Source organism: Microcebus murinus, chromosome 8, assembly GCF_040939455.1.
Source record: "Microcebus murinus isolate Inina chromosome 8, M.murinus_Inina_mat1.0, whole genome shotgun sequence".
NCBI lineage: Eukaryota > Metazoa > Chordata > Mammalia > Primates > Cheirogaleidae > Microcebus > Microcebus murinus.
The window spans coordinates 45,078,342-45,092,574 of record NC_134111.1 but is presented as its reverse complement, the minus strand read 5'-3'; the positions used below and the strand labels follow the sequence as shown (position 1 = coordinate 45,092,574).

The window sequence follows — 14,233 nt, the reverse complement described above, 5'->3', positions numbered from 1 at the left end:
CTAAATGGTGTCCAAAAATTAATTGTAAAGAATTTAGGTCCCAGGATGCCTTTAAAACAATACAGCAGTAAAAATGTAGAGCAAAGTTAAACTATGTGTTTAAATCTAAAGATTCATATGGCAGTAATGCTTGTCTGTCTTTGGCAAAAATGTTCAGTGTTATGCTATTATTTGCTAGTTATTTCTTCCCTTGTCTTCCTATACACAGCAATCTCTGTCTGAAACATAAACTTCTCTATTGCTCATAAACATAAGAAGTGGTTATTTTCTAGATAAAGAAGGTCATGTGTGTTTATATATTTTTATAAATATTCATAAAGGCATATATTCTTTCCTACATGGTAAACCAATGAAAATATGCATCATCAAATGATTAATCCATTCCTCTTTTTAAAATTAAGCTAATTTGTTTTTCTCCATAAAGTAAAATGTTTTATGCAATAATCTTTTCCATTTCCCAAAAGAAATGTAACATGAAAAATAAAAAGCATACAACACATGCACATAAATGTATATTATTAAATTATGTATTTAAATACATTATCCCAATAACATTGTTAATATTTCAAAATTTCCTGGTTTTTAATTTTTTTATTTAAATAATTAAATAATCCAAATCTTCCTTTTGCACTATACTGAAACACATCAACAAATTCTGAATGACATACCATCCGATTGATAAAACATGTAAACTATTGCAACATAGAATTTTTTAATGCTGGAAAAATAAATTTGAAGCTTTTTATTTGAGCTATTTTTTGGTAGTATTTTCCTTTCTACTATTTCTGCATATAGAAGATTAGAAATTATTGGATGCATTTTTTTTCTTATCCATAAATTTTTAAATAGAATAAATAACTTTTCAGTTTAATGTAATGATATCAATATTTCTCCGTCACATCTGCCTAGAACAACAATTTAATCACGTTGGGTCAATTCAAGTGCATCCTTTATATTACCCACCACAAATATCTTGCAAAGTTTTTGTTTAAGGCAAAACACATACCAGCTCATTCTAATTTAAATCCAATCAAACACAAGCAAGTGTTGGAGTAATTTATAAAATCACCAACCTGTTCAAATAGCTGTAGTTTTTTAGTCCTTGCACTGTTTATTCATTAGAATCCAAAATAAGTTGATTATCATTTTATAATATGTGTCAGCATCACCAAAGACACAGTTCTTCTTGGTTCAGCGGAATCTTCTTAAATTTCCCAGCCCTGTGTTTTATTGCTGGTACCATATGCTTTATTGTTCAGCGACAAGAGCTTCACTCTGCACAAAGACTCATTACCTACTGCTTGCTGCACGGCATCAGCCTCACTGAGGCTGCCTATATGTGATCACATGGAGTTTTGTCTGAGAAAGCCAGGCGTGCCACTGACTTCACTGTGTCTATGGATATTTTTATCAGCTGAGGTCTACTAGGAGGAAGGAATAACAGATTAGGAAGCTGCTCTAAGTCATTAATGCAGCACAACTTATGGAAATCCCTTCACAGGAATTTTTTTTTATTATAGAAAACGTTTGAGCAAGCATTCAAAAGCAGTTAACTAGATTTTATTTTAATAAGAGGCTGAATAATAATTTAAGGGAAAAGAACTTGCAAAAAGCCATTTCCTACCTTATGCTTTCTAAAAGTAGTTTTGTACAAATGTTATTAAAGAGCCTTGTGCTACTGAGTGATTTGACAATATGTGTTAACCTTTAGATTGCTGGTATTTCTTTTTCTTGGGTTTGTTTTTTTAAAAAACCATAATTGCTGTTTCCCTCAAAATCTCAATGAAAAAATCTCAGTCACTGAAAGATACTATATATGAATAAAAATATATATCCTAATTACTTTTGATAAAGTAGATGAGAGGGTGAATCTTTTTTATTGATGTATATAAATGAGGTAGATGATTAATTTATCTTCTCAAAACACAACACATTCCTAGAACAGCTGACTTCAAAGAACAATGCAGATTTCAATTTAAAGATCTAAAGAACATATGGTTCAAATTAATTTTTAAAATTGTAGTAACTTATTTTAGACAGCTTACCTCAATAAAGCATATGATTTATGTTGTCTGATTTCAGTGTTAACAAGTAGTTTCAGAGTTGACTACTCAACATTCATAGGAATTTTCTGCTGCACAGATATAACATTAACATATATACAATATGTGTATGTAGTTGGATCATCTTTCCAAATATAAAAAAAAATCTCTGAAATTATTCCTCAAAATTTGAAAATGGATTGTGGGTTTCTAAATTAAAAAACTATTTGGTTATTGGAATTTAATAAAAAATATCAATATATTATTTGTTTAATAACTGTCTAAATTGAATTGGTACTGAAAGCTAGTGGCTTATAAATCTCAGTGAATATCTTATGACAAATACATGCAAAGTACAATAAAGAGCACAGAAGGAAAAGTCAGAAGCACCATAAATGAAGATCAGAAAATAAATTTTCTGAATAGTTAGAAATACAGTACATTTAATAGTACTTGTAAATAATTCAGTATTTAATCTTAAAATTTGAATATATGTGTGTGTGTGTGTGTATACATATCTACGTAGGCCTTCCATTAGTAAGAAATTATTTTCAAAAAAAAATATTGTAACACAAATTTTTGTGTCAATTGAAATTTTTAAAAATAATTTTAAGCCAGAATAGGCAAGTGTGGTTAAATAGCTCAGTCTTTAAATATAATGATTTAGTATCTTTCTCTACAATTTTTGCAGGGATAGCATTGATCTAAGTGTTTCATGACTTAAATAAATACCTTTGGGTGTTTTTTTCTTAACATTGAAAGAAATATTCAGATATGTTTTAAATGCCATCATCTTAATGCTTGTTCTAAAATGCTCATGTTCATTTTTCCTTCTGCACACAAGAGCTACACTAAAGCAACAAAACCTTGGGGCATTAAAAGAAAAGGGAAAATAAAGGGTTTCCAGCTTATAAGATACCTCTGGGTTCTTAAAGATGTGTACATTCTAGTTAATATCTTTGATGATGACATCATGCTAATGTACAAGGAAATAAACAAAAGGCAGCCATTTTTCTCTTACTGCATCACTTCAAAAACAGTCAAATAAAATGGTTGCTGAATGGAAGGAAAGAACCAGCAGAAAACTAAGTTACTTCCAAGTTTTTAGTTGGTGGGGGTGACAAGGGGGAAAGGGTATGAAATTGGGGAGAAAATACATATATATGTGAAGTTTGTGTGTATGCATGCAAAGAAACAATTCAACAATAAGAAAAAGCTATAAATAAATATAAGGAATATAAAAATAGCTAGCAATTAAAACAAATTACCAATAAAATAGTGAGTTTCCAATGGGAAGATTATGATCTATAAAAATTAATGTATTAAATATATTGTTGAAGTCATTATTGTTGAAAAAAGATATTTAAATGTAGACACCAGAACTAGAAAGATCTAGAAAAAGACAGAATGAATCATGACGTAGTCATAATCTCTCCAGCTCTGCTATTGTCTTAAATGACCTTTGTGAGTTATGCCAGCATCTTATGTCTTAATTTTCAAGTTTGCAAACAAGAAACAGAAAAATCTTTAGAGAGCATATCATGGAAACATATAGCAATATTTTATACTTCAGTTCCCCAAATTGGCTTTAGCCAACAATTGTCAACTAATATTGATAAAATAGAAAGATATGACATAAAATTCTAATGATTGTTCAAAGGAATTTTTAAATGAATTATCCTAATAGCACAAACAAATATAAGTAGATAGGACTTTTGGAAGTAAGAGGTGATTTATTTTTCTAATACATGCAGAAAAAACAGAAATAAATTTAGGCAGTGCTATAATTTGAAATCTCATAAAATTGTGTCAAGACTAAAACAAATTACAAAATATGTCCATCCTTCCAGTCAAAATTCTGGAATTCTCTGCCAGTGACAGGGCAGGAGAATAGCCCCAGAGATACTCAAATTTCACAATGAACAATGGTGTCCCTGCTTATATAACAGTTTCATCAGCCAAAAGTTCTTTAAATTTGAAATTAACAGAGAAACACAAGATCACAGATTTAAGAAGCAAATTCCATCAAAGATTAAGAAGATGTTTTAATTTACTTTACCATATTAAAAGCTGTAAATTGAAAAAAAAGGGGGGGGATGTTAAGTCTTACTATTCACTCTTTTTAGCTTGGTTTTTCTCTAAAGACAAAGAGGCCTCACAGAATCATTTTTATTTACTCCTCTTTCCTACAAAATAACCAAAGCTTATCAGAAGTTACCCAAAATATTTGCTATCTAGCTCTTGCAGGAACTTAGGAATTTAGGCATAGACATACTAAGTAGATGACCCCTTGAACATTCTATTGGGTGAAGGAAGATTTACTGACACCATCACCTGTGTTTCCTGGAACATATTAATTGGTATATATACAATTTACTCCTGTTGGGTTGCCCCTTGATCAGACTGGATTTTCTTGCTACATTTCATCCTCCTTCACAACACATTCAGAGAAGTCAACAAGTCGGCTATATCAGCTCAAAATCCAGGAGTAATTCAATTCAATTCAACAAACATTTATTGAGAAGTTACCACATACTAAGCTCTGAGACAGTTGCTAGGGATATAAAAATGAAATATACACTTTTCCCAAGAAGATTATAGTCTCTCTGGCTTGGGGAAAAAAAAAAAAGAAAAGTGCTGAGCATGTTATGGGAAAGTGGTTAAATAGGGACTTTTAAAAAAATGTATTAATATTTTATTGACTAAATATGCATTTTATGTATAGTTAACATAATTTCTTTATTTTCAATATTATCTCCTAAAACCAGAAAAATCCTTGTTGTAATTAAAAATTATTTATCAAATGTCAAATTGCAAATTATCAAAAGTTTCTTTTGGATGTTATAATCTAGAAGAGATAAGACCTTACTCATAAGGAAATATTTTATATATTTATAATATACTATATATTTATATATAACATATATATAAATATATAATGGCTGGAAATGATTTGCTTTCTTCCTGCAAGAGGTAGAGTCTAATATCCTTTGCCTTTATTAGTAGCTGGCCTTAATGATTTACTTAACCAATGGAAGCTGCAGAAGTGATGTTCCGGAAATTTCAAGGCTAGGCCCTCAGAAACCTTGTGGTTTCCACTTGAGCCTCTTGAAACACTGTTCAGGAAAACTCTGGGCTGCCATGGAAGAGGACTGACTTCCCTGATGCTGCCATGCTGGAGAAGCCACACTCTGGGAGAAAAGGGAATTCCAAGTTGTAAAATGGCACCTTGAGAAAAGCTCAGGAAAAAAGGCAAGAGCTTTATTAAGTACAATGAGAGGACCTGTGAGAAGGCTTGGGTGACAGGAGATTTAGGCAAGTGGTGGGATGTGGAAAGAGAAAAAGGAAGACTGGTGCTTCCTCTTGGATCACCCTGCAGCTTGAGGTGAGGAGAGCCTTGCAACATGCAGGGCGTTGTGACATCACTAAGGGATGAGATAGGAGGTATGAGTAGAGTCATGAGCAAAGAAAAGAATTTTGGCAGTTGAGGAGGGACTAGCCAGGTGGAACACTGGGGCTACAGCTCTGGTCTGATGAAGACGGGAAGAGATGATGAGGGCGTGAACCAAAGGCAGTAACTGAGGAAGGAGAGACGAATCCATAAATAAAGATGGAATATTTAAAATCAGTTGAATAAAATGGTCTCTGTCTCAAGTTATAGCCTTAACAGTCAATGGTTCTACTATCTACCTAGAGATAGCAGCAACAACAGAAAAGGCATTATTAGTTCAATGGTTCAGCTACCAATTAGATCTAGAAATAGAAAGCATTGATTAAACTAGTTTTGTTAGACAGCTTCACTAATATCATAGGTATTTTGATTTGTATTGGCTTTAGTTTGTGAACTTTCCAATATTGTGAAAGATTGTCAATATCAAATATTGTTAATGTTGTGTTTGAAGACTGACAGTAAAACTGTAGGGCCTTCTTTAAATAAGGTATACAGAGGAAAGTATTTGTATTTTTTTTTTCGTATCTGATTCCTAAGGGGGAAAATGTAGAAAAAAAGATAAAAATGTCCTAGTTATGCAAAGATAAAAAACATAATTTTGGATAATGCAAGCTAAGACTTATACACACACGCTCACCATTACTTATCAAAGCCTACTGGAGTTTTATCTTTTTTATTTTTTATTCTATTTAGATATTAGACTACCGGAGCAGCAGATGTTAACTTAAGCAGCCAGTGAATGGCCACTCGGAATGCAGCAGGTCAAGTGCTAGGAATAGCTCTATAGTTGCCGCTACTGTATCTACGATGTGTACATAAATCATTTGAACATGGCTGTAAAGAAGACTTTATGCAAAGTGACTCAGAGAAGAAAGTGTCCACATTCTTTCCCTACCCTTCAGTCTCTATCACTACCAAAGCATTAGAAAACAGCACTTATCAAGAGAAAAGAGTAAACGAAGCAAACCTCCTATCCGAGAACACAAAGGATACATTTATTTCTTAATGACCATAAAAGTTGATTACAATGATTTCTTCTTATGCTGAATTAGATGTCTCACCTGTGACACGATAAAATATGGAGCAAAATAGGATATGCTAAAGACAAACATGAACTGAGCAGTTTAAAATAAAAAGAATAATTTAATGGGACCGATGGCTCTTCCATTTCGATGGGAAGGTTGCATCATGACTAAAAGGGCTATGAGACTGCTTTTGGGGTCAAGGCACAAAAACGTTTTTGATATTTTGATGTTTTATTTCACCAACACAAATCCACAAATACTTAGCTAACCAAATGAGTATACTTTAATTTGTATCACAGAAACATACAGAAACAGCTTTGGCATATTATTTATCTGGGTTCATTCATTCATTCATTCACACACTTACTCATTTTACATTCACCAAGTACCGTATGCTTGGAATTGGGTTCAGTGTTCTGATATGTTAGTGAGATGAATAAGTCATAGTGCACAAGCTAAATGGCTCTCCATCTAGAAGCAGGGACTGATATAAAGAGATAGTTACGGCATAATGAAATGGGTTCTATAATTGAAGAACATATAATAACATAAAGACAGACTGAATCATGCTATCTAAAAATGGCTAATAGTTTTCAAGTGCTTACTAAGTGCTTACTAAGTCCAAAGTGCTTTGCATGTATTGATTAACTCATGTACCCATCACAACAAGCCTATGAGGTAGCTACCTTTACCATCTCCATCTTGTAGATGAGACAATTGAGGCACCAAGCAACAGAGTCAATATTCAAACCCAGATAGTGTGGCTTTAACCTACTGTGGCTCTACTGTGAGCATGTTATCTAAGATACTCATGGTGGGGTGTGCAGAAGAGGTGACATGGGAAATAATTGTTAAAGCCATGACCAGGAGTTGTTTTGTGGAAAAGAGGAAGAATATTCTAGGCTGAAAAGCTAGAATATATACAGATTCCAAGGCATGACTAATGATCTGTGAAGAAAACTAAAGAATTCACTCTGAAAGTGCTAAGATTGTTTGATCTTAATAGACGTGTGCTTTTGTAATGCTGGAATGTTTGACAGTCATCTTAGAGTCATACAGGATATTTAAGTGGCTTGATTACAACTGTGTTTTATTAAGTAACTGGAAATTCTTGAAGAATGAATTGCAATGAGGGCCTGGAAGAAGAGATATTCATAGATTATCATCTATAAACCCAGATAGACAAGTCTGTCCATGGCAGCTAACTTTTAGGAATATAGAATTTTTTCTATATTCTTAGTGGCCTGATTACAGGTTAAGAGAGAACAAAGAGCATTTGCCTTTTTCACAAAAAAAACTTCAAATCTTGAATACTATCAATTGAACTTAATTATAATTCTCATGTAAAAAAGCCATATTAAAGGGTTCTGTGCAGATTAAAATCATGCTCCTGATCAGGAAATCCACCTCCATGCTTTCTATTAATCATACAACATGAATAAATACAAGAAATAAATTAGATTTCTCCTTTAGGCAAATATTTTAATGAGCTTAATTTCGTGGCTTGCTATTAATGCTAGTGGCTGGTTTCTTTGATATGAGGCGTGCATTTCTTTCTTGTTCATATAGTCAGCTTCCTATTTAGTATTCATTATTCATGTCTATTTTTATCAAAGAGCACTATTACATGAAACTATGATCCAAACATATTTGACTCTGGTTTTTATTTATGGAAGCAAGGAAATTATACAGCCTTATTACACTGGTATATGATTATGTACACATACCCATGTTATAATAGTACATATGTGTTCCTTCATATTAGACGTTGGTGGTATTTAATTTGAGTGGTCTTGTTAAAGGACTGGTATTCTTCTCACAACTGTATTAGTTTAGAGCATCAACATGCCATTGAAGAAAAGTAATTAGCTTTGTAAACAAACTAGTAAAAACAAGTTATTTTCATCACAGTCTCAATAAACTCTACCTAGATGTTCTAAAACTTGCTTATGTGAATAGCCAACCACGTAGGATTAAGAATAGAGAGAAGGGCAAACACATTTTATTGGAATATTATGACCCCTGATAACTTGAGCTGACAACCATGGATACTACAGCAACTGCTATTCTTTGTAGGCCATAGTAAGATTTGGATCTTTGCCTCTTTAATTACTCATGATTATCTATGGATGTGCAATTATGATGGCTGAGAAAAAAATTGGGCACTATACTGCTACTGTTTCCCAGCCACTCACAGTAAGATGCTTTAAAGTTATCTATATATAATATGTATTTGTTATATTTACACAGTATTTCTTTGCTCTAGGAAGCCTACAGCTACATCACTCCCATTTACTATGTTCTATGGCCACTGCAAAACCAGGTGGCAGCAAGAATGCAGTTTTTAAATATAAAGATATGTTTAAAAACCACATATGTAATAATTGAAGCTTTCAATCCCCTACATATATTTAATATAGATTTATTAGTGTAGTGAGATGTCAGATAGCCATTAAAATCAGAATCATTATGATTTTGTAAAAGCAATTAAAATGTTTATAAAGTAATGATTAGTGAAAGTTTACCAGAATTTCAAATAAGCATGGTTATAACTAATATGTATAGAAGACGATTAGGCAGAAATATAAAGGAATTAAGGGACTATGTGTGAGTATAAAACAATACACACATTGTGATCTCAGTGTTTAAAATATAGGTAAGCATAAAATAATTGGAAAAATATAATCAAACTTATGAAAATAGTTATCTTTTGAAATTAAGTAATAGATAATTTTGATTTTCTACTTTGGATTTTTCTATTTTTCTGTTTTCTGTTATTAACACACAATGCAAAATTTAATATTAGAATTATTATTGTATTTGAATTAGCTATATAATTATATTATATTAAATAATTAAATATTATTAATTACATTATTTACATTATTGCAATTAATATTAATTATATTACTATTAATTTAATGAGAAAAGCATTTAAAAATAAGGGGGCTATTTAAACAATTTCAACTGCTGCAAGTTTAAGCTTTTAGACATCAAGGAAATTTATCTTTGCTTCCACACTCTACCCTTAGGCTGGATCTGAAGCTTGATTCTAAACTCTAAAGACCTGATTACTTTTGATTAATGGACAGATTCCTCTTTAACATTTTCTTCAAGAAAACACACAATATGCTGCTTTTCTAAATTTGCTTTCCAGGTACTGCAAAGAGGTTCATATATCTCCTCCCATTCCTTCCCTAGGTGGCCATGGACCAAAAAGAATGATTGAGATGGCACATTAAGGTATCAATGAGTGACATTACTGACCCAGCTGCCAAACCCTACAGGACGATAAATTAGTTTTCTTGCTTGGGGGATAGAGACTTTACTAAAAATGGCAAGGGCACTAGTGTGATGTAGTACTTGTTTAAATTAGAGGAAGATATTGAGAAATTAGAAAAATTTGTAGCTGGGCATTATGTAGTTCCAAACAAAATTTTACTGCAGAAAAATCAGAGAAGGCCTGTGGTGAAAGCATGTAGTTGGGAAAACATTAGTATCTTCATACTGAGTCTCCTTTATGTTGGGAAGGTACCTGGAAGACAAAAGTCTAGCACTTGAACTCTTACTTTCTTGCTTTCCCGGAGAGACCCGGTGCTGAAGATTTCTGAGACTCAGCGTACTATCAGTGAGTTTTGTTATGGTTTTTAACTGCATACTAAAAAAGAACCCATCATTACACAATTGGAGTGTGTTTCCCAGGCAACGATTTGAGGGGCAGCTTTTACCATGTATTGCCCAATAAATCTTTGGCTATAAATAGGAGAATCTGGTATAGAAAGCCCCTATTTTCAATCCATAGCACAGTAGAAACTGTAAGACAGTGATCCGATTTCTCACACCCTTTTCTCCTTCTTCAAGTTAAATCCTCCTTCTTCAAGACAAGTGCCCTTTCTTTAAAGCCTAGTCCCATATCCCTTTACATGAGGTGAAAAAAAATCTCTTTCTCTCTCTTCCATGTCTTTTTGATTATTACTCTGCTATACGTTTAATAACACTATTCTCTATTAATGTGTTTGCATTTCTAGACAGATACCAATAAACTGGGATCTCAGGGACAAAAGCCCTGCCTTAGTCATACTCATATTCTTAGAGCCCACCACAAGCCTTTCCCAAGAGAGATCCTCAACACTACTGAACACGTTTTTTGTGAAAGTGTTTTTAGACTATTGAATAAAGTGTGCACAAGCTTTGAGATTGCTCTCTTTAGAATGCTTGATAGTGCTGGTAAAATTCAGGTTGCTCAGAGGACAGAATTATCATTTAACATTGGCTTTCAGTTTGTGTTTCATGAACTTGTCTAAATAAAACAGGTGAAAAGCAGGAGATATTGCATAGACTTTCCCCCCCTCCCAATGACAGGTTATGAGAATTGGATCAGACAAAGTGTCTTATAATTTTTCCCCACTTTCAGCTGTTCCACAGCTGGGAACACATTTTCAGCCTTGTTAAAAATTTCTCCTACTGATAAAACTTCTTAGGCCTTTTTCTCAAGCACCAATCATCATTCCCATCCCCACTGTCAACAACTTTTCTCCTTTCCCTCCTTTTCTTTCAAATGCAGAGATGTGCTTCAACGTGCTCCCATGTTCAAGAGTAGTCTTGAACTAACTTTTGTTAGTTATCTAACATGACTATGGGGTTACAAGTAGATTTAGAGCAAAGACACTTGCACATCAAGGGGTATTCAGGCTTTGCTAATGGACTTTTGCAAACATTTTCACATTTTGGATCAAACACATGTGCCAATATGCCAGCCATTTTAAGAATACTATTTCTGTCAATAGGAACTTTCTGTCAATTCATGGCATGTGTTAAAACTACTTAAGTTATACTAAAATGTTCATGTGTTAATTGATATTATATATAGAAGAGCTTTATATATATTCACTCCGAATTAATTTTGCTGAACTTTAATAGTCTTTAACATAAGAAATACTTATTGAGACATTGATTAATAATGAGAATCCCTTCTCCCCCACCCCAATCAAACCTACCACAGATGGACCAGAAAGAAAAGGTTTTACAAAGTAAATGTTCCTTACTGGCTTTTTGTCTATTACAACTGTCTATTCTTTCCTCTTTTGGCAAAGGGCATACTTTGCTATGGAAAATATTAACATTTCATGTTGTTGAGTATTTCCTAGGGCAAAACAAATTATAATGTGGTCTGTATTGCAACAATTTTATAAACATTGGCATTAAATTCATAGAAGAGTGAGTCAATGTAATTTTGTAATATTTGCGGAGAGAATAAAATCCAAATGAACAGTCCATTTTGGACTCAGTGAATAAATTAACAAAATTGAAACGACTTTTTGTAGTATATCAAGAACTCAGAACAAACAGAAGAATCATCACTGAATTGTAAAAGTAAGAAATCACTCTTGGAAAAGAGAAAAAATACCTCAACCATTCTCCCTTTATGACCTGATTTCATATAGCCTTTTAGGGGGTTTGTGTTTCCTAATTTGAATTTATTCAACCTTTTGATGGACTTGAATTTTCTCCTGAGAAGTTTTAAACATTCGCTTTCATCTTTAAGTAGTCATGCAAGGTGGAAGCACTACTTATAGTTTTATCCAGCTTTACTGATGGTAAAAGTAAGGAATAAAGATTTCACTTTCTTAGTTTGGACAATGTTCGTTTCACTCAAGTATTCTGGCTTTTTATTATTTAACTGCACAGAAATTAAAACTTTATTCAAATGCAGAATTTGATAAGTGGTAGTCCTTCCTAACTAATATGAGGAATTAAAGTGTTTCATTTTATATGTGAGACAAATGGGTAGTATTTAAAGGCATGTTTCTGGCCCTAAATGTACTGTGTGAAAGTGGACAGCTATAACTAAATATGAAAATAATAGCATTTTTTGCTTTCCAAATGTAAGCTCCAGTGAGCCAAATCACATCATGAAGACTAGTGAAACAAACAGTTTAAAGCGATTAAAGACATATCACTAAAGGAGTGGATCTACACGCCAAGTACATAAACGGAAAAAGTCTGGTTTACCATACGGACCTGCATTTCATATCTGATCGAGTCGTTAACAAAATTAACATAGATATTTTGAGCTTTGCTTTTAGATACTACTTGGTCACCTGATCACTGTGTTACTTTCCTTCCCATCAAAAACAGAATGATTTGGGCCAAGGGCAGTGGCTCATTCCTGTAATCCTAGCACTCTAGGAGGCTGAGGTGGGAGGATCGCTTGAGGTCAGGAGTTGGAAACCAACCTGAACACGAGCGAGACACACCATCTCTACAAAAAATGGAAAAATTAGCTGAGCGTGGTGGCATGTGCTTGTAGTCCTAGCTACTAGGGAGGCTGAGGCAGGAGAATGGCTTGAGCCCAGAAGTTTGAGGTTGTGGTAAGCTATGACCATACCACTATACTCTAGCCCAGGCAACAGAGCAAAAGCCTGTCTCGAAAAAACAAAACAAAACAAAACAAAAAACCAGAATGATTTGAATAACTCAAGCTCAATTTGGTAGCAACTGCTGCAAAACTGTAATCATGCTTCCTGTGGTTTTGGTGGATGCCATCAGAGGAGACGGAAAGACTATGGGGGAGATAGACTCACTCTGTGGGAACCAGGTGGCTTAAAGGAAGAGAGAAAAGATAGTGTAAAGCTTGGGTTAGCTACAGAGTAACATGCTAAAAGAGGATGCAGGAAAAGAGATGGATAGATAAGGATTATTCCCAATGGTTATAAAAGTTGTCGTTGAGGTGAGTGCTAGCAAGAGGTAGTAATGACACAATTCTCTCACTACACAGGCAAGTGCCACGGGTCATTTTCAAATGCCTTTACAGAAGTCACTGAGCAATTTCCTCTGCCTCTAGGGAGGACTGTATCTATACCATTTAAATTGATATTCCCATTTAAAAAACATTCTTAAGAAAGAAGTCCCTCATTCCACCATCTAACAAGGGAGAAATTTCCAGGGAAAATAATGAAAGTGTCTTGCGTGCCCTAAGGAGAGTAATAGGATCTAATTGTAATCTTTCATCCTTGGATTAGGATGAATAAAAAATGGTCTGTTAGTTTAAAAAAAGTGTTATACACAGAGCAATTCCATAATATGAGACAAATAGGAGACTACAAAGATGACTTAAAATGCACATTTAATATATTTTATATTTACTCTTATAAGTCTCTTTATTTAATTATATTCCTATAAATTCTAATGTGTCAAAGGTAGATGGCGAAAATTGAACTCGATTTTCCTCATTAATAAAACCATTAGTTTTATCACACATCCCTTTACTTTACTCGTAGACAAATGATGGGACTTTTCCCATAAAATCTACTAATATAATTATGTTTTGTTCATTTTTTTAAAAATGCCAATTTCCCAATATATATCTTGGTCTAATGTATTTACATGTTTTTCAGTTAGAAGGACAAAAAAAAAAAAGATACTTAGTGAAAAGCATGTTCAACTGAAGATCATATCATATTTCTCCCAGCCTTTATCTATGAGTGTAATACCATTTAGAACAAGTGATCTTAAAGGTGCACTTCCATCAGTAGAGATCAACAGTTGACAGATTGTATTTTTATTGCTGTTTCTCTCACCTTCACAGATCAAGCTCTGTTATTTCTAGTTCCAGAGTGATTTATTGACTGAAGTGGCAAAGTACCCAGGAACCAAAATTTTTGTGTATGTTGAAATATACTGAAAATAGAATAAAGAAGTTAAAACTCCCATAT

General features: G+C 33.3%; 1 protein-coding gene across 2 annotated transcripts in view; it reads right to left on the bottom strand.

Moving 5' to 3' along the window:
* Positions 1 to 14,233, bottom strand: part of CSRNP3 (cysteine and serine rich nuclear protein 3) — a 192,275-nt gene that overhangs the window by 98,605 nt on the left and 79,437 nt on the right. The window contains exon 1 of one of the 2 annotated variants that reach the window (XM_012761168.3): positions 1,074 to 3,224. The exons of the other annotated variant lie outside the window; for it this stretch is intronic. The gene's annotated coding sequence lies outside the window, so the exon portion shown is untranslated. Of the gene's footprint in view, positions 1 to 1,073; positions 3,225 to 14,233 lie in introns of those variants that run through there. 2 annotated transcript variants of the gene reach the window in all.